The following is a 21,240-nucleotide window of genomic DNA, read 5'->3' as shown; positions in this document are numbered from 1 at the left end:
CATTGACTATGCTAAAGCCTTTGACAATGTGGATCACAACAAACTATGGTAAATTCTTCAAGAGATGGGAATATTAGACCCCCATACCTGCCTTCTGAGAAAGTTTATGCAGGTCCAGAAGGAGCAGTTAGATCCAGACATGGAACAATGGACTGGTCCAAAATTGAGAAAAGAGTTCATCAGGGCAGTATTGTCACCCTGCTTATCTAAATTCTCTGCAGAGTACATCATATAAAATGCTGGTCTAGATGAAGCACAAGCTGGAATCAAGGTCTCTGGAGAAAATATCAATAATCTTAGATATGCATATGACACTATCTAATGATGGAAAGCTAAGAGGAACTAAAGAGCCTCTTGATGAAGGTGAAAGAGGAGAGTAAATAGGCTGGCTTAAGACTCAACATTCAAAAAACTAAGATATGGCATCATGATAACTTCATGGCAAATAGATGGGAAAAAAAGTGGAAATAGTGACAAACTTTATTTTCTTGGGCTCCAAAATTAGTGTGTATAGTGACTGCAGCCACAAAATTAAATGATACTTGCTTCTTGGAAGGAATGTTATGACAAAATTAAACAGCATGTTAAAAAGCAGAGACATAATTTTACCTACAAAGGTCCTTGGAGTCAAAGCTATGATTTTTTCAGTAGTCATGTATGGTTGTGAGAGTTGGATCATAAAGATGGCTGAGCACTGAAGAACTGACGCTTTTGAGCCACGGGGCTGGTAAAGACTCTTAAGAGTCCCTTGACCTGCAAGGAGATCAAACCAGTGAATGCTAAAGGAAATCAACCCTGAATATTCATTGGAAGGACTGATACTGGGGCTTCAATACTTTGGCCACCTGATTCAAAGAGCTGACTCATTGGAAAAGACCCTGATGCTGGGAAAGACTGAGGACAAGAGGAGAAGTGAGTGACAGAGAATGAGATGGTTGGATGGCATCATTGACTCAATGGACATGAGTTTGATCAAACTCTGAGAGACAGTGAAAGACAGGGAAGTGTGGCGTGTTCTGGTCCATGGTGTTGCTAAGTGTGGGACTTTACTGAGTGAATAATAACCATCCTCCACTTGAGTAGTGGCCTTAGCTCCTGCGGAGAAGTGCAAAGATATATTGTTAGGTATATCCCTTTGGGTGAATCCAGCTTTATTGCTGCACTATTCTTTCTTGACTACTTCTCCTTGTTTCTGCATTTCCTCTCTTCCCTAATCAATAACTTTGCATGTGCCCTTAGGAACTCAGGGAAGGTCTAGGAGGCTTCAGCCTTTTTCCCACAAATAAGTAACTCAGGACACAGATAGGTTGGTGTATCCAGAAGAGTCCTACAAGGCCCTGTTTTGTTTCAAATCCAGAGAATACTTTATGGTAAGATTTCATTTATGCATCCAAACACATGAAAAATCATACAAGATGACATGCTATTTTCATTACTTTAGGATAATTAGATTAAATATTCATAATAAATGGGTTTATGCTAATGACTACATTTATGTCATTAGGCACTAAACATTATGAGAAATACATGAGTTTTTTGATTTGTAAAGAAATTATCAGAGGCAGGATTAACATTCAGGTTTTTAGTACGTTTTACTAAAGCTTTATGTTGTATAAATATGCTAATTGGCTAAAAGATAAAGAAATAAACCATAATAAATAACTCTTCAAAAGATTATAAGAACCTGATTATTTTTCAGTTGAAGAGTCTCTGGTATATTGGAAAAATTATGCTTCTTACATTTCAAGAGGTTGATCCACTTTTGTCACTTATTGAACAAATTTAGTGAGAATGATATTAAACAATGGCAAAGTAAACATTTATCTTTGGATTTGAATTTAGATCCAAGAAATAGCAACCCAGAAAGTGTCAGACATTTCTGTTCTGTTATATAGAGGTTAAATTTTTGCATCTTACAAATGCAACCACTGGATTAGAATTTTACTTTATACTGGGTTAGAATTCTACATTAAGATATCATATGAAATAAAAATACCAATGGGAAAGGTAATAAATTCTTTTTAACGCTAAAGGTGCTTAGGACCTTTTTTGCTCACCATTGTTTTTCTAAAGCATGGCACAGACTAAGCCAAGTATCAATCATTTTATAAAAGTTATCTAAATAAAAACATAAATAAGTATCTTTTGGTAAGGAATAAGATTCCAGAGGCAGAAAGATTGAGTTAATTGATGGTTTTTTCGTTTATTTATTTTTACTTGGATGACTATGAAACATTAATTTCCCTGAAACTTACAATTCAAGTTTTAAAAATCGACCCCATAATGTAAATCTATCAAGGTTGTTCCAAAGATAGGGGGAAAGAGTGATGTAGTGCAGTGGGCTATCAGTTAATGTCAATAATCATTAACGTGATTCATTTTTCACGATTAACAAGAACATATTAACAGCATGCTGGGTGACTGGGAGGTAACAGAGAGGAAACCTGTGAGGTAAAGCTATAGTAAGGGACCCAATCAAAACAAACTGTGTCTGTTTTTATGGATTCCTAAGTTACTAAAAAGTCAAGGTAATATTTAGGACTCTTTTATGCACTCAAAATCAAAATTTTGATATAGCTTTTGCCCTTATATCACAAGAACTAGACAGGTTTGCTCAGGGAAAAGGACAAAGTTTTCCTGCTAGAGAAAGTTAAGTATTAAATGATTAAGAAATGGGGAAGGGTGGTGAAGAATCCACCTGCCAGTGCAGGAGACATAGGTTCTAAACCTGGCACGGGAGGACCCCACATGCCATGGAGCAGCTGAGCCTGTGCACCCTAGAGCTGGTGCGTCACAACAAGCCACCACGGTGAAAAGTCAGCGTGTAGAGTAGAGAGTAGTCCCTGCTCCCAGCAACTAGACAAAAGCTCATGCAGCAATGAAGACTCAGCACAACCAAACATAATGAATATTTTAGGAAAAAAAAGAAACACTGAAGACTTAGGTTCTAGAATCTCACAATGCTCTAACTCAGCAGGAAGGTGTTAGACTAGAACAAGTCCTCTCAGGTTTTTTAACTGTTGTACAGAACCCATCTGTCTCTAGAGTCTTCCTGTTCCCATGTTTCAGTTACTTTTTCTTGGTTACCAATATAATTTTGTGATTTGGAAGTAATAATTACATCAGTCATATCAAGACTTGTTAGTGTCTAAAATATTCTTCCATTGCAGTCCATGCATAAAACTTTGTTTGAAGTTTATTTCTGTCATGAAAACACGGCATTTCAAAGAAAGATATTTACATTTCAAGTAGATGTTTGCAATGCTTGTACTTTCTTCAGTCATTTATAATTCAATCAGTTGGATTCAAAGTGCTGACATTGAAATGCAGAAGCAGGGAGTTCCCATTCTCTCAACTTCAAAAGTATCTAAATTAAATCTGGCACTGGTCAGTAATGGACATGCCAACACTCTGAATGCTGTCTGGATCTAAAGGGAGGCTGATTTAAAAGGTCTTAAAACTCAAAACATGTTTACATTAAACACAAAAGCAAATTCTCTCACTTCTAAAATTTCATGTGGTAGGAATATAACCCATTTATTATTAAACATGTCATTGAAGAATATGGAGCAAGCTTATGTAAATAATTGGGCTATCATAGTGTGTGTTTTCACAAGTGTGTGGGAGGATAAGCAGTTAGTCCTTATTTTGTGAGCTGGCATTAAATATTAAATAATTCATTAGCAAGTCAATGCATTATATATAATGTGTATATATATTTAATGTTTATTTATATGTATTTTATATTTATATTATATATTATTTGTATTATATTATTTATATACATTACATGTATATATTAAATATATAACATATATATTAAATTAGTTTATATTTATTATATATCTATGTTTATATAAATTATAAATATATGACTATATTATTTATATCATATATTTTATAAATAAATTATATTTTATAAATATATAATATATATTTTATTTTATAAATAAATTATATTTATTTTATAAATATAAGTATTTTCATTTATATTGTACTTAATATATTAATATAATATATTTAACATTATATGGTAACTGTGGGATATTATATGGTAGATGTGGGATATTATACTGTTTAAAATAAAAGACAAACATGTCAGCCTTGAAAATTCCCTGAGCAGACAAAGCCAGTTTAGTCACACAAAGAAAGCTCAATTTAGTTATTTTGCAAGACTAACTTGACCTGGGTCATTTCTAGCTTATGCCTCTTGAAATCAAGCAAATTTTGAACTGTTTCCCAAGGTTAACATGAGGTAACCACTGAAAATTCTAGTAGTATAATCAGTCACTGGCAAGAATAAACAGTAACTGCTTTCTCATTATACAAGCTGCTTTATAGCAGTGTACCCCTGAGCCTCATTACATATTTTGGTTTGAGTGCTACTGGTTTACAAACTAAGTTTTTAGTGTGTGCAAAATAAACTTACTAATTACTACTTCAGTGATTTATTGTTTATGCTTCAGCTCTTTCTGAACCTTTAGATATAAACGTGTGTGTGTGTGCACATGCATGCTCAGTTGTGTCCCACTCTTTGTGACACCATTGACAGCACCCCACCAGGCTCCTCTGTCCATGGAATTTTCCAGGCAATAATGCTGGAGTGATTTGCCATTTTCTACTCCAGAGGATCTTCCCTACCCAGGAACTGAACCCGAGCTCCTGCGTTTCCTGTGTTGGCAAGTGGATTCTTTACCAGGAAGCCACTGGGAAGCCTATATATATATATGTATATATATATAGAGAGAGAGAGAGAGAGAAATGCTACTGTATTGAATCTGTCTCTTTTTGGAACTCCAGAAGTGATTTTGTATCCATTCTCGTCAACTCCCATAATCCATTTGCTAACACAGAGTACGTATTCATAAGCGTTTATTGAATGAATGCTTGGTGTCCTTTTAAGTAATTTTAAGTACTTCCAGAATGGTAGGGCAATTATCCTTGATGACAGGTGGCTTGCTGTTCCTATCCACTGAGATAAATTGAAGTAAATGGCCACATAAATAGAAATGGAATAGTTTGTATAGGAAAAAAATAATTTGACTGCATTAAAAATAAAAGCAAAAAGGATAAAATAATACTCTGGAGATGAACAACTGCACTAGGACTCATTTCCTCCTGGTAACTATCAGAAAAGTCAGTGCTGTAGTTGGAAGAAATAAGAGTACAGGTTGTGTGAGAAATGTCATCAGTTCTGCAGTATAAAGTGAGCCAATAAAACTAATCTACAAGGGGCTTTTAGGTTTTGATTAGATTGTAGATTGCACACATTTTGTGAGGTTTTTGTAAAAATAGCAATTGATTTCCCCTCTCACCAAGCAATTTAATCTATGGTACAAGTCGCAAAGCCAGCTGTGGAATGGTGGGTTTCCCTGCTAGAAGCAATACACCTGCCACAAGGCTTCTAAAATAATCATTTGGCAAAGATAATTTTAATAGGCAGGAATAAAGGTTAACAACCTTTGTTAAGGCTCTTTAGAGCCAGAATGATTCAAGTGCCACATTCATCTCTCCATTCCCTCCTCTTTCAGTCTTGTTCCATTCACTGCTAAACAGAAATTGAGATCAGCAGAGTTTAAGTGTCACAGTTTATCATGCTGGTTCAAATATGCATGTATTCATGCAGAATATGTTAAATATATGGCATTTTCTGAGCACTGTGCCAGAAAATGAGAGGTAAATACAAGAGAAGAAGATCTTATACAAGCAAAGTTAAAAGAAAAGCTGAATCTGCATTGAGAGGTCAGACTGAGTGAAGTACCTACTTCACTCAGATCTTGTTTTTTCCCTTTGAAAGTGGGAATAGTGGGTGTGCAGATATTGTGCTGGGCTAGAATCTGGAGATGAAACTTTTAATGAGCAACTCCTTTTCCAGCCATTTCCAAGAATATGTCCCCAGTCAAGAGGCTGGAGTCTTTCTATCAGGAAAACATTAGTAATAGGTTCCAGTACAAAATACTTAATAATGGACTGTGCAGAGGAGGAGAGGAGAAAGTGGATTGGACAAGAACTACTGGAGTAAAGATTAAGGAGGAGGCGTGGCAGTGGCAGGGGAAGATATCCTGTATGAGCAGCGAGTCAAGCATAGCAATCCTTGGTAGCTGTAACAGTGGATTGCTTCCACCATTGCCTCTTGGCGCAATATGTAAATCTACTCCTGTGGGTTCTTGCTGATAACCAGCATCACATTGTGCCAGAAAGGCTCTATATGATTTAGCAAAGCCTCACCTGCAGGGTGCTAGTAACAAGCCTATACATATATAGCTTCCCAGGTGGCTCCGTGGTAAAGAATCTGCCTGCCAAAGCCGGAGACACAGGAGATGTGGGTTCAATCCCAAGTTTGGAAAGATCTCCTGGAGGAGGAAATGGCAGCCCACTATAGTATTCTTGCCTGGAAAATTCCATGGATAGAGGAGCCTGGTGAGCTACAGCCCAGGGGGTTGCAGAGAGTCAGACATGACGTGACATGACGGAGCATGCATGCATGCTGCTATTATCATATATATATATATATATGCTACTGGATTCAATTTATCTCTTCTTGGCACTCTAGAAGTGAATTTTTATCGATTCTCTTCAACTCCCATAATCCGTTTGCTAACACAAAGTACGTATTCAATAAACGTTTATTGAATGAATGTTTGTTGCCCTTTTAAATAATTTTACATATAACTCCATGGCTGATTCATGTCAATGTATGACAAAACCCACTGCAATGTTGTGAAGTAATTAGCCTCCAACTAATAAAAATAAATGAAAAAAAAATAAAAATAAAGTCATTTAAAGTAATTCCAGAATGGAACAAAATGCCATTGAGTCTTATCTCTTCCTGATATTAACTTGAGTGTCTCTCTGAGCAATACAAAGCTATGTGATAATTAAATAATTAATTAAAAAAATGACTATATAAATTATTATTTGAAATATTTAAAAATATAACTATAATTAAATTATAATTTAGAATGATTAGTAAACTAAATAATTAAAAATCATCATGTTCATTATTATGTTAACCTATTACTTGTTGAAAACTTAAACTGTTTCAGATACTGTTTCAAGAACTTTACCGGTAATATCTTAATATGTCTTGACAAGAAAACTTATTGGTAGAAGTTATTAATACCCCTACCAATGAACATATATAAAACATTATTATTTACCTAGTATCATGAAGGCATTAATTGTTAAAGATGTAATTCAAAATCAAGTGGGTGACTCTCAAATATAAAATATTTTAACATATGCTAAATAAAGGCAAATAAACTATAATATTTCAATTACCATGAAAAGCATATAAAAGATGTAAATTTTCATATGGTTTTCATCTCCTTTATGTAGTAAAATGTTTGCCTATTAGGGATCAAGGATAGAATAATATCACAAATTCTGTCTAAGACAATTACTGCTCTATATGTTCTCCGAAGCATAAATTCTCATCACCTTCCTATCATTAATGACTCAATAATTCCCAACTAGATTGGTATCCAGAGAAGTGTGCTTTTCTTGAGTTCCTGGTTTATTTTCTCAGGAATATAGTAGGTCTTTTCTTTTCTCCCTTGTTTTGACTATAGAGGAGCAAAGCAAATATTGCTGATGTTTTCAACTGCACTCAATATTATTGAACATTTCCTTTAGGTAGTAATTTTATCTTTGGATTTAAATTAAATTTACATTCCATTTTGCATTTGTCTACATGCATTCATTAATTTATCTACTTACTAAGTTAAGTACATCATTTATTTTCATGGTTGTTTTTCATTGTTCAGTTTACAGTACTGATTTTTCTCTATGTTCCAAAGATGGAGTAGCTCATAATTAAATAAATATGGCTCATCAGTTTTTCCTCTAGTGCTGGCTTGCCAATTTTAAGTGGAAAATGTTCTTCTTCAAAATAATGTTTGTTTTGTTTTGTTTTGTTTTTTGGCTACCACATCTCCTAAAGGATGGAAATGAGAAAATGTATCAGAGATTCATTCTTATCAACAGAGGTGTTTTTAGTTGTATATTTTCTAAATGAAGGATCTCAGCATTAGTTCATTCATGCTTCTTTTATGAAATAACTTCCTACTAGAATCAAAGGCTTGAAGACTATACAGGACTTTCCTGTGATTCTTCAGATGATAAGGCCAAGTACTGGCATTATTCATAAGAATTTTCAGAACACTTATCAGATTTGGTGCCTTTTAGCACATTGGTCTCTAAAATCTTTTGTATAGTCCATCTGCAGCACACCACTATACTAAACCTTATACAAAAATCAAGAAGAGTTAAAGCATGATGTAGTCACAGGTAAACTACAAACACAATCAATTAGGATTTACAGAGGTGGGAAAATAAATGTTAGAGGGCGTGAAGGGGCTGAAAATATATTGAATTATGTTGCTAAGAGTTAGGATATTATGAAAACATTTTTCTCTTTCTGTCTGTCAAATACATTATTTTCAACATCAATAAAGTAAAATAAATATGCATTGTCAAGACTGACAAATGCAGAATATGAAAAGAAGGAAAAATGGCCCATTTATACCATCCAAAGACAATTTTTAATATTTATATATACAAATATGTCCTATTATCCAAATCTCTTGTATCTTGAGGTCAAGTAATGCAAATTTGGATAGTAAGTTCAAATATTGAGGTATACTGTATTGTCCAGATATTGAGTTTAAATATCAAATTAATGAGACAGCTAGAGATTCATACAAAATGTCTGAATCAATTTCATTACTAAATTATATTACTGAGAATTCAAAGAGTATATTTCCTATATATTTTTTAAATATTTCAAGTATTTGCATGTGTGTAGAAAAGAAACCAGTGTGCAATGTATAAATATACACATATAAAATTAGTATAAAACATATATATATTTTTTACTTTTTAAATTAACATTGTAAGATATTATATACCCAATTGAATCAGTGTAGAATGTTCTATAGTTGGGAATTTTTATACTTTTATTAATGATTTTCCTAATCTTGAATATTTAATGTATGCTTTCTGCCAAAATCAGTCTATTATTAATTATGCCACAAAACTGTGTGTGTGTGTGTGTGTGTGTGTGTGTGTATGGTTCACTTTCATTTCTGAAGATAGATTCCTGAAGTGTACTGACAAGATCAAGAAATGTCAATTGCTTTTTTTTCTTTTTTATGACTTTCTTTAAATTGCTTAAAATATATTTTTAGTCATGGAATAATTTACATCCACATATTTAGTTATAATAAAATATTTTATCAGGATAACAAATTCTGCTATATTTCACACTGTTCTTTATGAGAAATACATTCTGCCTAACATGTGAATTAGTTTACTATTTTAATTACTGGTTGGGTTAGTTTCCATACTCTCCCACATATAGTTTTCAACCATATGTTTACCTCTAGGTTTATAAATGAAAAATCTGGTTTTAATTCCATGTTCATTATTAAAAGGATCAGTAAGTCCAAAGTTGCTTTGGTATGGTGTATTGCAAAATACAAAGACAGGATTAATAAGCAGAATTATCTATTAATAAAGCTCAGATTATTTGCCATTGAATAGTGCAGGTGATTATTTTTCTTACAGTTGGTTATCTTGTTTCCATGTCTTTTCACAATTTTTTTGGACTCTGTGTATTAATCACTTAGATAATAGGCTAATGTGGGATCACGAACACTCAAATACATTTAGTTTATTCATTTTTTAAAATTTCTTGGATAAAATGTGGAGTGTGTCAAGGTAGAAGGATTTAATCCCTTGTGTAAAAAGAACATGGCCTAAAGAAATTGCAATTTTTATTACTATGTGTTTACTAAAGACACTGATCTTCCTACTATTTCTTGTAAGTTTTTAATGTTTCCTTAAGTATTTCACAAAGATTAGCTTATCTGTGCTATGTAGTAAAAGATATATTAGAGTTGCCCTATATAAATCATTTACAAAATATACCACATGAATTTTGAATATCGTAAATTATGTAATACCTTTTATAATTGCAGATATATGACTAAAAGTAACTTTAGAAATTGCATTTGTTATTGACATAATATGAATTCACTTGAGTTTTCCTTGTATCACTTAAAAACATTCTTTCTGCAGAGATTTCTAAATATATACTTTTGGAATAAATACTTTTTTTAACTCTGAAACCCCAAAAGTTTGATGATTAGTAAATTCTGAGCTGTTCCATGACACTATTGCAGTTGTGCCTCCTCTTCTCTAATAATTTGTCAGATTGTATTTACTATGACCTTAGTATGTCTTTTAATTATAATTATATCTCAAACTAGCACAATGCATGTTCCAAACCATCTATCTTTCATACTGATTGGTGAAAAATGTTGGGCTTATAAGCTATTAAAAAGTCATTCTATGGTGTGCCCTGCAATTAATTAGAAGCCAAGTAATAATGAAATGCAATTAACTCAATGACTACAAGTTTTTAAAAAATCATCTCATGAAAAAGAAAGAAAGCATAAAGTCAGAAGGAGAAATAATTTTCACCCCAGGAAGGAATGTAAGAAAAAGCAATTCCCTGCCTCCTTCAGTACATCAATTCTTATCTTTGTCAGCCATTTTAATTAACATGTTAATAAGTTCCCTGTAGTTTTAATAGCAAGTGACAATTGCAAAGTGCAAGCTGAAATAAAATCTAACACAGTAAATTTGTTCCTTGTAAAAAATATCATTATTGCCTAGTCAACCATAACTTGCTTTCACTCTCTCTCTTAAGGGAAAGGTTGCTCTTGGAAGAAGATTTAAGATTTAACCCCCACATATTAAGCAAAATTAATGATCTATTTGCTTAGAAGCTATATATTAGCTCCAGTTTATTCATCCACTGGGTAAATGGTAGACATTACTTGGTCACCATGATAGATTTGAATTCAGGCAAAAGCATCAATCAGTGTCGGTGGCTGATTAGTTGTTGGTGTCTTTGACAGGCTCTTCCATCTCACTGAATGAAATCCAGCTATTGCTCTCACTTTTCTCCACATCCGTTGCCCTCCAAGCTACTATATTACGTAGCCAATGCTGAGGGTGGAAAATTTTCTGTGTCAGTTAGCAGTGAATTTATCCCCTTTGCTTGTTATTGCATCCACGTTGATCTCCTACTTCAAATTACAGATTGAGGGTGGTCAACAGTGTGTGGAAATGTGAATCTTTAGAAGAAGTGAGTCACAGTGGGTGAAAACAGTTGTGTTTTAATAATACATCTGCTCTCCTTAAGACAGAAAAGTGACATAAATTTTACTTTCTTTGATGACACCATAAACATTAAATATGTCAAGATTCAAAAGGTTGATAGTTGAGGAATAAAATACTGCAATAAGAAGAAAACATTACTCTTTAGATGAATTCAGGTTCTGCAAGTACAGTAGTAATTAACACTAAAATGATAATTAACTTTGTATTAATTTGCTCTTAAAGTTCACTCAGACCAACATTTTATTACTTGAATATGCATTCAAACTCCATTATGAACACTGTAGCTTATCTGTGAGCCTGAGGAACAAATGGAGTTAATTTATTTGTGGGAATATTTGAGCAAGTGGAAATGATATGAATTTTGACTTTTTTGACACCCAGAATTATCTAGCATATGTGCAACTCTTTTCACTAAACACAAAGTCAGAAGGAACAAATCATCTGTAGTTAAAATTTTGTAAAGGATTAGTTAATCATTTTAGCTTTTATTTGTTTACAGGGTCAGAGTGACAGTATCAAGTGCTAAAAAACCATTTAGAAATTATTCAAATAGCATTGCATAGGTTTAATAGTAATGTAATTCCATGTTCTTCCTGATTCCTTTTTTTCTATATTTACCATATATTTATGTTCAATGTTTGAGGTTGTTCCACAAATAAATATGGTTACCAACAATTTTCAATATGCAATCACACATGCCAGTTTCTCCTCAATAGAATGTAGCTAAAAAAGCACAAGAAAAGTTACTCCAAGTCACTTATTATTAGAGGAATGCAAATCAAAGCTACCAGTTATCACCTTACACTGGTAAGAATGGCTACCATCAAAAAATCTACAAACAATAAATGCTGGAGAGAGTGTGGAGAAAAGGGAACACTCTTGCACTGTTGGTGGGAATGTAAATTGATTCAACTGCTATGGAGGACAGTATCAAAGTTCCTTGAAAAGCTTAAAAAAAAAAAAAAACTATCACATGACCTAGTAATTCCACTAGAGGATATGTATCCTGAGAAAACAATAAATCAAAAATGAACATGTACCCCAATGTTCATTGCACCACCTTTTATAATAGCCAGGACATGGAAACAAACTTGTTCATTGGCAGATGAATGGATAAAGAAGATGTGGTGTGTATATAAATATATTGAATATATAGTAATTGAATATTACTCAGCCATAAAAAGAAATGAAACTAATTTGTAGTGATGTGGATGGATTTAGAGTCTGTCAGAGTGAAGTAAGTCAGAAAGAGATAAATAAATATTGCATATTAATATATATGTATGGAATCTAGAAACATTTTACAGATAAGCCTGTTTGCAGGGCAGGAATTCAGACAGAGACATAGAGATTGGACATGTGGATGCAGGGGCAGGTGAGAGAGAAAGTAAGACAAATTGGGAGAATAGGATTGACATATATACACTACTGTGTGTAAAATAGATAGCTAGTGGGAACCTACCATATCGCACAGGGGACTCAGCTTATTTCTTTGTAGATAACCTTGATGGGTAGAATGAGGGTGGGAAGAAGGTTCACATGGGAGGGGATACATATAGCTGATCCACTTCATTGTTCAGCAGAAACTAATACAATATTATAAAGCAATTGCACTCCAATAAAAAAAAGTCAAACTAATTGCTTAATGTTTAAATATCATGTCAAAGAACTCTAATTTTTTTACAAAGATTTGTTACATTAGAAATTTATATAATTTTTAAAAAGGTAGAATGAACTACATTCTTTTGTTGTAACAATCATCAATGACTGTGTTGTTTCTTGTATTAACATGTCAAGAAGTAAAATGTAAGAGATATAGAATACTAAAATAAGTAATTTGTGCAATCCAAGGGCTATAAATGTCAGATTAGTAAATATTGAATCCTTAATATTTTCTAAGTAAAGTACTATGTGGCTTTGGACTAGAATGATAATGTAATATTTAAATTTGTTTCAACATGAAATACAAGCTATACAAAGATTTAGAAGTGTGTTAGTGCAGAAATACATTGGAAAACTTATTGTTTTCCAATATATATTCAACAATCTCCCTGAAGCAAAAACTGTACTTAAAGGGTGATTGGAAACCTAGAAGGCTGAGCTACATTTCAGAATGTTTGTTGTGTTTTTCTTGTAAAAGAAAGAAAGCTTGTAATTTATATACAACTAAATGCAGAGTTCCTAAGAACAGCACAGAGAGACAAGAAGGCCTTCTTCGATGAACAGTGCATAAAACTGAAGAAAGCAACAGAAAGGGAAAGATTAGAGATCTGTTCAAGAAAATTGGAGAGATCAAGGGAATATTTTGTCCAAAGATGGGCAAAATAAAGGACAGAATTGTAGAGACCTAGTAGATGCTGAAGAGATCAAGAAGATAGGAAAGAATACATGGAAAAACTGTACAAAAAAGATATTCATGTACCAGGTTACTACAAGGGTGTGGTCAGTCACCCAGAGCCAGACTTTCTGGAGAGAGAAGTCAAGTGGGCCTTAGGAAGCACTGCTGTTAATAAAGCTAATGGATGCAATGGAATTCCAGTGAAAGTGAAGCCACCCAGTCGTGTCTGACTCTTTGCGACCCCATGGACTGTAGCCTACCAGGTTCCTCTGTCCAGGAACCTGGGATTTTCCAGGCAAGAATACTGGAGTGGATTGCCATCTCCTTCTCCAGGAGATATTCCCAACCCAGGGATTGAACCCGGGTTTCTCACATTATAGGCAGAAGCTTTACCATCAGAGTCACCGGAGAAGTTCAGTGGAATTCCAGTAGAACTATTCAAAACCCTAAAGGATGATGCCATCAAGGTGTTACGTTCAATATGTCAGCAAACTGGGAAGACCCAGCAGTGGCCACGGGACGGAAAAGGTCAATCCTCATCCCAATTCCCAAGAAAGGTAGTACTAAAGAATATTCAAGCCATTGGACAGTTGCACTCATCTCCCATGCTAATAAGGTCATGCTTAAAATCTTGCATGCTAGTTTTCAGCATTATGCAAACCAAGAACTTCCAGATGTTCAAGCTGGATTTAGAAAAGGAAGTGGAACCAGAGATCAAATTGCCGACATTCACTGGATCATTGAGAAAGCAAGGGAATTCCAAGAAAACATCTTCCTCTGTTTCATCAACTACGCCAAAGCCTTTGACTGTGTGAATCATAACAAACTGGAAAGTTCTTAAAGAGATGGGAATACCAGACCATATTACCTGTCTCCAGAGAAATCTGTATGCAGGTTGAGATGTAACAGTTAGAGCTCTTTATGGAACAACTGATTGATTCAAGATTGAGAAAGGAGTAGGACAGCCTACCTGCTGTCAACTTGTTTGTTTAATCTATATGCTAAGCACTTCATGAGAAATGCCAGGCTGGATTAGTTACAAGCCAAGAGTCAAGATAGGTGGGGAAAACTTCAAAACCTCAGTTATGCTGATGATACCAATCTAACGGCAGAAAGCAAAGAGGAACTAAAGAGCCTCTTGAGTGTTAAGAGGAGAAAGAACCAGTTTAAAACTAAATATTAAAAAAAGTTAAGATCATGGCATCTGGCACCGTTACTTCATGGCAATAGAAGGGGAAAAGGTGGAAATAGTGACAGATTTTCTCTTCTTGGGCTCTAAAAACACTGCAGTTGGTGACTTATCCTTGATATCAGAAGATGATTGCTTCTTGGCAGGAAAGCTATAATAAACTTAGAGAGTGTGTTGGAAAGCAGAGACATTATTCTGCTGACAAAGATCCATATAGTCAAGGCTATGGTCTTCCCAGAGGTCACGTATGGTTGTGAAAGCTGGATCGTGAAGAAGGCAGAACACCAAAAAATTGATACCTTTGAATTGTGGTGCTGGAGAAGACTCCTGAAAATCCCTTGGAGAGCAAGAAGATTAAATGAGTCAATCTTAAGGGAAATCAACCCTGAATGCTTGTTGGAAGGACTGACACTGAAGCTGAAGCTCCAGTATTTTGGTCATCTGATGTGAACAGCTGACACATTGGAAAAGTCCCTGATGCTGGGAAAGATTAAAGGCAGAAGAAGAGGGCACCAGAGGATGAGACGGCTGGATGGCATCATCAATGCAATGGAATAAACTCGGGCAAACTTTGGGAGATGGTGAGGGACAGGGAGGTCTAGCATGCACAATCCATGGAGTTGCAAAGAGTTGGACACGACTGAGCAACTAACACTTTCACTTTCATATGTGTGTGTGTGTGTGTGTGTATGTATATATACATATAGATGACTATATAAACAAATAAATATATATAATGCAATTAGTATAAGGCTATATACATATATGATTTCATCATATAAAATGTTACATTGTAGAAATCAACATAAAATAGAATATTTGGGACTATTTCTAGGATGGTTCTGACATTATAAATTAGATAACAGCATATTTTTCAGATGAGGAGCCAACAGATGCTATTTATTAAGCTGAAAATCAAATACTTCTTTACTTTATCAGACTTTGTAGTGAGGAGAGTATTTCTGTTATACCATAAAATTCCTCTCTGTGGTTAAAAGCTCTGTCCTTTGTTCATCTTATGCCCATAAGGAATTTCCAGTGGTCATTTCTATCTTCTTGCTTAGAAATTTAGAGAACCAAATAGTCCTGCATATTTAAAATAGAAGTTTGAGAAAATTAGTCTCTCATTCATCTATTTAAAGCTAATGAAAAAAAAAATCTTGTGGTACTCAAAGGTGTTCCTCTCATCTGCAACTTGACGAGGAAGTGTTTGCATCCAGTATTTCACATAAACATCAGGACACATTCAGACATAGCAAATCAGCGTCAGTATCTACCTCAGTTCTTTACTCAAAACTGCTTTTACTTTACGTGACTCACATTTCTACCTTGAAAATAAACATATAATCTACTTTGGAACATTTGATACTGATCCCAACTTCTAATGGTTCAGAATTCTAAATAGTAATAATGTTTAACAGAAGAAAGATTTTTAAACTGTTAAAATTACTCTCTCATTTAACATTCCATAAGCAGCTCAGTTGTAGAAACTATCAGAATAGAAGCATGAAAAAAACCTATTGATACTAATAGGCAATATGATGTTTAAACATGCATGTCTTAGTTGAATGGTGGAGGTAAGAGGAGGTTGTAGGAAGATTGTATTTTTAAGAGCAGGAACCCAGATTCAGTCAATATCTGTATTTAAGAAGACAAAAATCACTCATTGGTTATATGCCGGGGTCCAGCCTCGGCAGGATCCAGGGGGTACCCTCAGGATGAACGGCGTCGGCGAGAGAGAGAGACGTGAGACTAGCCTTGATAGGGCCAAGTCTGCGAGGGAGAGAGAGAAAGAGAGAGAGAGAGAGAATGACCAGACGGGGGTGCAGAGGGTCTGGAAGAGTCTGGCAATGCTTTATTTTTTACCATAGCTTTTATATCCTAAGTTAGTACATTTCTAAGGGGAAGATAGTTTAACATTACGTCAGCTTGTCCTTCAGGAAACCAGGGTGTTTTCTGCATACTTCTTTGTTTATGAGGGTCTTGTACATTATCTTCTGGCCTTGGGGCCTATTGACATTTTCTGACCTAGGTGAATGCAAAGCTGTTTTCCGTAATCTATTCTTTAATGAACACAAAGGTCAGTCGTTTTTGGAGAAGTTATCAGTTAAATTTATCTAAAAGGTTTACCACACAAAGACTCTGCAGCTCCAGTGAGGCAGCCCCTGTTTAGCATTCCTGGTTAAAATTAACAAATTTAAACTCTTATTTTTCTAAATCTTTAACTATAACCACTTTTAGAATAATATTTTTATGTTCTCTCATAGGGCTTCCTCACCCCCGAAGGGCTCTGTGCCTACTAAAGACTTTAGGTGATCAGGTTCTTTATGCTGTTTTATGATTAGGATATTATAAGCAATCATGTATATTAGTACCAAGTGCATAAATGCATTTGGCTAACAAAACTACCAGCAAAGGAGTTTGAATTAAAACACTCCTTTCACCCTAAATAATTTCATAAAATACCACCACCTGGGAAACTTATTGTTTAAAATTCTAAATTGATTCTTATTTGGGAAGAGATCGGGGAAGGCCTTCCTGCCTGTGTCAGAGAAATTAGGGAGTAGTCCATTGAGGCAGGCATCAGAAAGACAGATATCATCTTTAAGGTGAGAGCCGGGGGCAGCTTTCCGAAATCCCTGAAAACCTGATCTGCCTTGCCTATCAGGCTTTCTCCTCATGACCTTGTCATGGGTGGGATCTCGTGAGCTGGCCTTTTCAAAAAAACCCCTGATAACCTGATTCGCCCTTGTTCGGAAGGTTTTTCTCCCCTATGGCCTTTCAAGGGTGGGGTCCTGTGTGTTGGCTCCCGGCAGTTATACATATATATTTTACCTAGCAAAGGCAATGCTTTTGAGCTCTATCATCTATATCCATGTGTCTCTGAAATCTCAGAGCATGCATTCATGTGATGACTTTCAGACAGTATTCTCTGGTATATCCAAAGAATAAACTAATGCTAAATGGTCTCTTCGGGAATTACTTATTGCCTTAGCCTCAGTGTCATCATTCTGTAAACATTTGAATTTACTAATTAAAATTTGTAAATAAAATACTAAAAAAGCACAATCAAAACCAGAACATGTGACAGGTAACAAATTTTGCCATTGCCATAAAGCTTTCTTAACATTCCAGTCCACCCTGTAAATTTGGTGCCTATTGTTTTGTTCTACAGTTTCCAGAACATTCTCTTACACAAACATTCCAAATATACATGTGATTATAATGGAAGCAACCCAGCTTACAGATATGACCCAACATATTTAGACTTAGGGTTTTGATTTAGTACAAGCCTCCAACCTTGAGAAGGGCCAATCAGGGCCGATTCTCCAGAAATCTGAAATTGATCATCTCTGGACTCATAATGCTACATGAACTAGCAATATATAGAAAGCCAATATGAGAAAAATAAAACTAAGCTGAAAATGAGACAGGCAACTTCTGGGACTGTACTCAGCTCATACTTGAGATCTGACAGAATTAATTGCTGTTCTGTTCTGTGAGACATATTTTTATTTATAATAAGGTTTCTCTCTTGTTTTAAGCTGGAAACCTTGGTATCTGTTATTTGTAGCAAAGTTTTAACTAACAATAGTACTTCATATACTAGATAAGTAAACAAGTATAAAATTTTGTTATCAAAATTATAATTGGAGTCAAACTGACAAATGAAATTCAACAGTGATTTAAAAAAGGACAAAATGTTATGTATTTTTATGCAGATAAAGAGTTGAATCAAATCAGGACTGTATGTTTCATTCATTTATTATTTGTGCATAATTATTTATATAAAATGAATTATTTAGAACTTTCTTACTTAAAAAAAATACTGTTGTTTTTCTCTTATAGCTATGGCAGAGCTTCTGTTACTGGAATTGCTCTCCTCAGTCAAAAGCTAGAAAACTAGTAAATATATATGAAACAATGGATTTTAGACTATGAACAACAGACAGCAAAGAACTTTGATCTGGAGAGTTCTGGGTAAGTTCTATAATTTCCTTGGTTTTCTCTCTGGAGGTACTTTCTAGATTATGATGCTGAGAGGTGAACCCAAGCAGAGGGGATGGGTTTTTGAGTTAGAGACACTTAAGTAGAAGTTAAAGGAAGTTAAGGGATCTGAAATTCACAGGGCAGTATAGAAGAACAGAGGAAGCTACACAGGAAAATACCTCCTGAAGTCTGTATAAGTTACTTTGTGTCGTTTGCTCAATATCAAGCTGTACATACTCAGTGCAGTTTCATAAGTCTGGCAAGGTGCAGTGGCTAAGAATAAACCAAGTTTTTCTCATTCTCAGTGTTTACACAGAACTGAGAGAGTTCAATTTCCAACCAGCCAAAGTTGAGAGACTGTATTGAACACCTCACATATTCAGTGGGGATGACAAAAGGGTCATTTATTAGTATTTAGTGTTTGGGTGAATAATACTCTAGCCCTGCCTTAGCATAGCATAAAAGAGAAGAATCAAGATGATCCATAAGTAATTTAAATGCCTGTTGTAGAAAATGCCATGACTCTTTAAAGGTAAGTAACACAATCCAGATACTAAAAAAATATACAGTGTCTAATGATCATCATCCAGTCAAATATTACTAGATAGGTAGATAGTAATTATGTCTCATAGCCAGGAGATAAATTAGTCAACAGAAACAGAGACAGAATGACAGAAATAATAACATTGTACATATGAATTTAAAATAGCTATTAACAATATGCTCAAGAATTTAAAGAAAGCATGAACATAATTAAAGGAAAAATTGAAGGAGAAATAAAACCTATGGGATAACATTAAAAGGAACAACAACAACAAGATCCTTTAAAAAAAAAAAAACAAACTTGAAGCAACCTCCCAAGAAGTTTTAGTATGGTTAAAATTCAAAGGAATGACATTATCAAATGTTGGTGAGGATGTGGAACAACCAGAATTCTCAAACACTCTTGGCGAGTCTCTAAACTGGTTCAGGAACTTTGGAGAGGGTTTAGGCCATTGTGTTGTGTTAGAAGCAAGGATGTATTTAAAAAATGATTGGACTATGTCGAAATCACACAGACACAGTCTTTACAAGGAGATTCTTACAGCAAAAAAACAGATAATTTCAGGATCAGAAGAAATACTGTATGATATTATTACCCAGTAAATAAAGTAGAAAATAATTAGTCCATATTTACATTGGTGTTTTTCAGTTGGTAATTCATGTCTGACTGTTTCATCATCCCATGGACTATAGCCCCCAGGCTCCTCTGTCCATGGAATTTCCCAGGAAAGAATACTGGAGTGTGTTGCCATTTTCTTCTCCAGGGGATCTTCTAGACTCAGGGATTGAACCTGTGTCTCCTATATTGACAGGCATGTACTTTACCACTGAACCATCAGGGAAATCCCCATATTTATATAACTCAATCAATCAATAAATTGAAAGATTGATGAGGTATGGAATATACACATAATTTTCAGATGCTATTGTTTACTCACTAAGTTGTTTCTGACTCTTTTACAATCCCATAGACTGTAGCCCCCAGGCTCCTGTGTCATGGGATTGCCTAGGCAAGAATACTGGAGTGGGTTGTGATTTCCTTCTCCAGGTGGTCTTCCTGACCCAGGGACTGAACCCACATCTTCTGCTTTGGCAGGTGGGTTCCTTACCACCAGGGAGCTGATTTTTCAAATAGCTCTCTCCCAAAATACATATTGCTTACAAAGAGTAAAAGAGGAGCTTTGCAATGGAGAATCCTAGCAGACACTACCTTAATCAAGCGATTGGTGTGAATGCTTTCTGTATTAGGACTAACTGGAATCATATGCCACTTGATAGGATGCAATTAGAAGAACACAGGGTTACTCTTCTATGCCTCATTCAAAGATTCATGAAAAACCTGGATCTAATTGGGAAGATATTTAAAAATTGGTATTCTATAAATCACTGGCATTTAAGCTTCAAAAAATATTAAAAGTCATAAAAGTCAAGTAAAGTCTGAGGAATGTGTCCAGATGGAAGTAGATTAGGTGTAAAAGACAATTGAATGCTGTGATGACTCTTCTCTGGATTATTTTACTGTAAAGAACTGTGGAGAATACCTGAAAAAACTTGAAGGGGGTCTTAGGATTGTTGGGGGGAGTGTATAATCTCCTTGGTTCTATCTCGCTGCAACAGGAATTTGAAACTGTGGACCAGTGTTATAGCACGGTTACTACTGCTGCTGCTGCTAAGTCGCTTCAGTCGTGTCCGACTCTGTGCGACCCCATAGATGGCAGCCCACCAGGCTCCGCCATCCCTGGGATTCTCCAGGCAAGAACACTGGAGTGGGTTGCCATTTCCTTCTCCAATGGATGAAAGTGAAAAGTGAAAGTGAAGTCGCTCAGTTGTGTCTGACTCTTCCCGACCCCATGGACTCCAGCCTACAGGCTCCTCCGTCCATGGGATTTTCCAGGCAAGAGTACTGGAGTGGGGTGCCATTGCCTTCTCTGAGCAGGGTTACAGCTCAGTTTTATTTGGCAAGCAAAGGAAAATACATCCTTGAGGAGTG

The 21,240-nt window shown here is 35.1% G+C and overlaps 1 long non-coding RNA gene across 1 annotated transcript in view; it reads left to right on the top strand.

Annotated features, from left to right (window-relative positions):
* Nucleotides 1–21,240, top strand: part of LOC136148675 (uncharacterized) — an 86,628-nt gene that overhangs the window by 12,378 nt on the left and 53,010 nt on the right. The window contains exon 2 of the long non-coding RNA XR_010659548.1: nt 18,567–18,698. This is a non-coding gene — a long non-coding RNA (uncharacterized lncRNA). The remainder of the gene's footprint in view (nt 1–18,566; nt 18,699–21,240) is intronic.

The sequence above is a fragment of the Muntiacus reevesi genome, chromosome 17 (assembly GCF_963930625.1).
Source record: "Muntiacus reevesi chromosome 17, mMunRee1.1, whole genome shotgun sequence".
Taxonomy (NCBI): Eukaryota; Metazoa; Chordata; class Mammalia; order Artiodactyla; family Cervidae; genus Muntiacus; species Muntiacus reevesi.
Note: the sequence above shows the minus strand (reverse complement) of the source record. Positions and strands in the feature narration are given on the sequence as shown.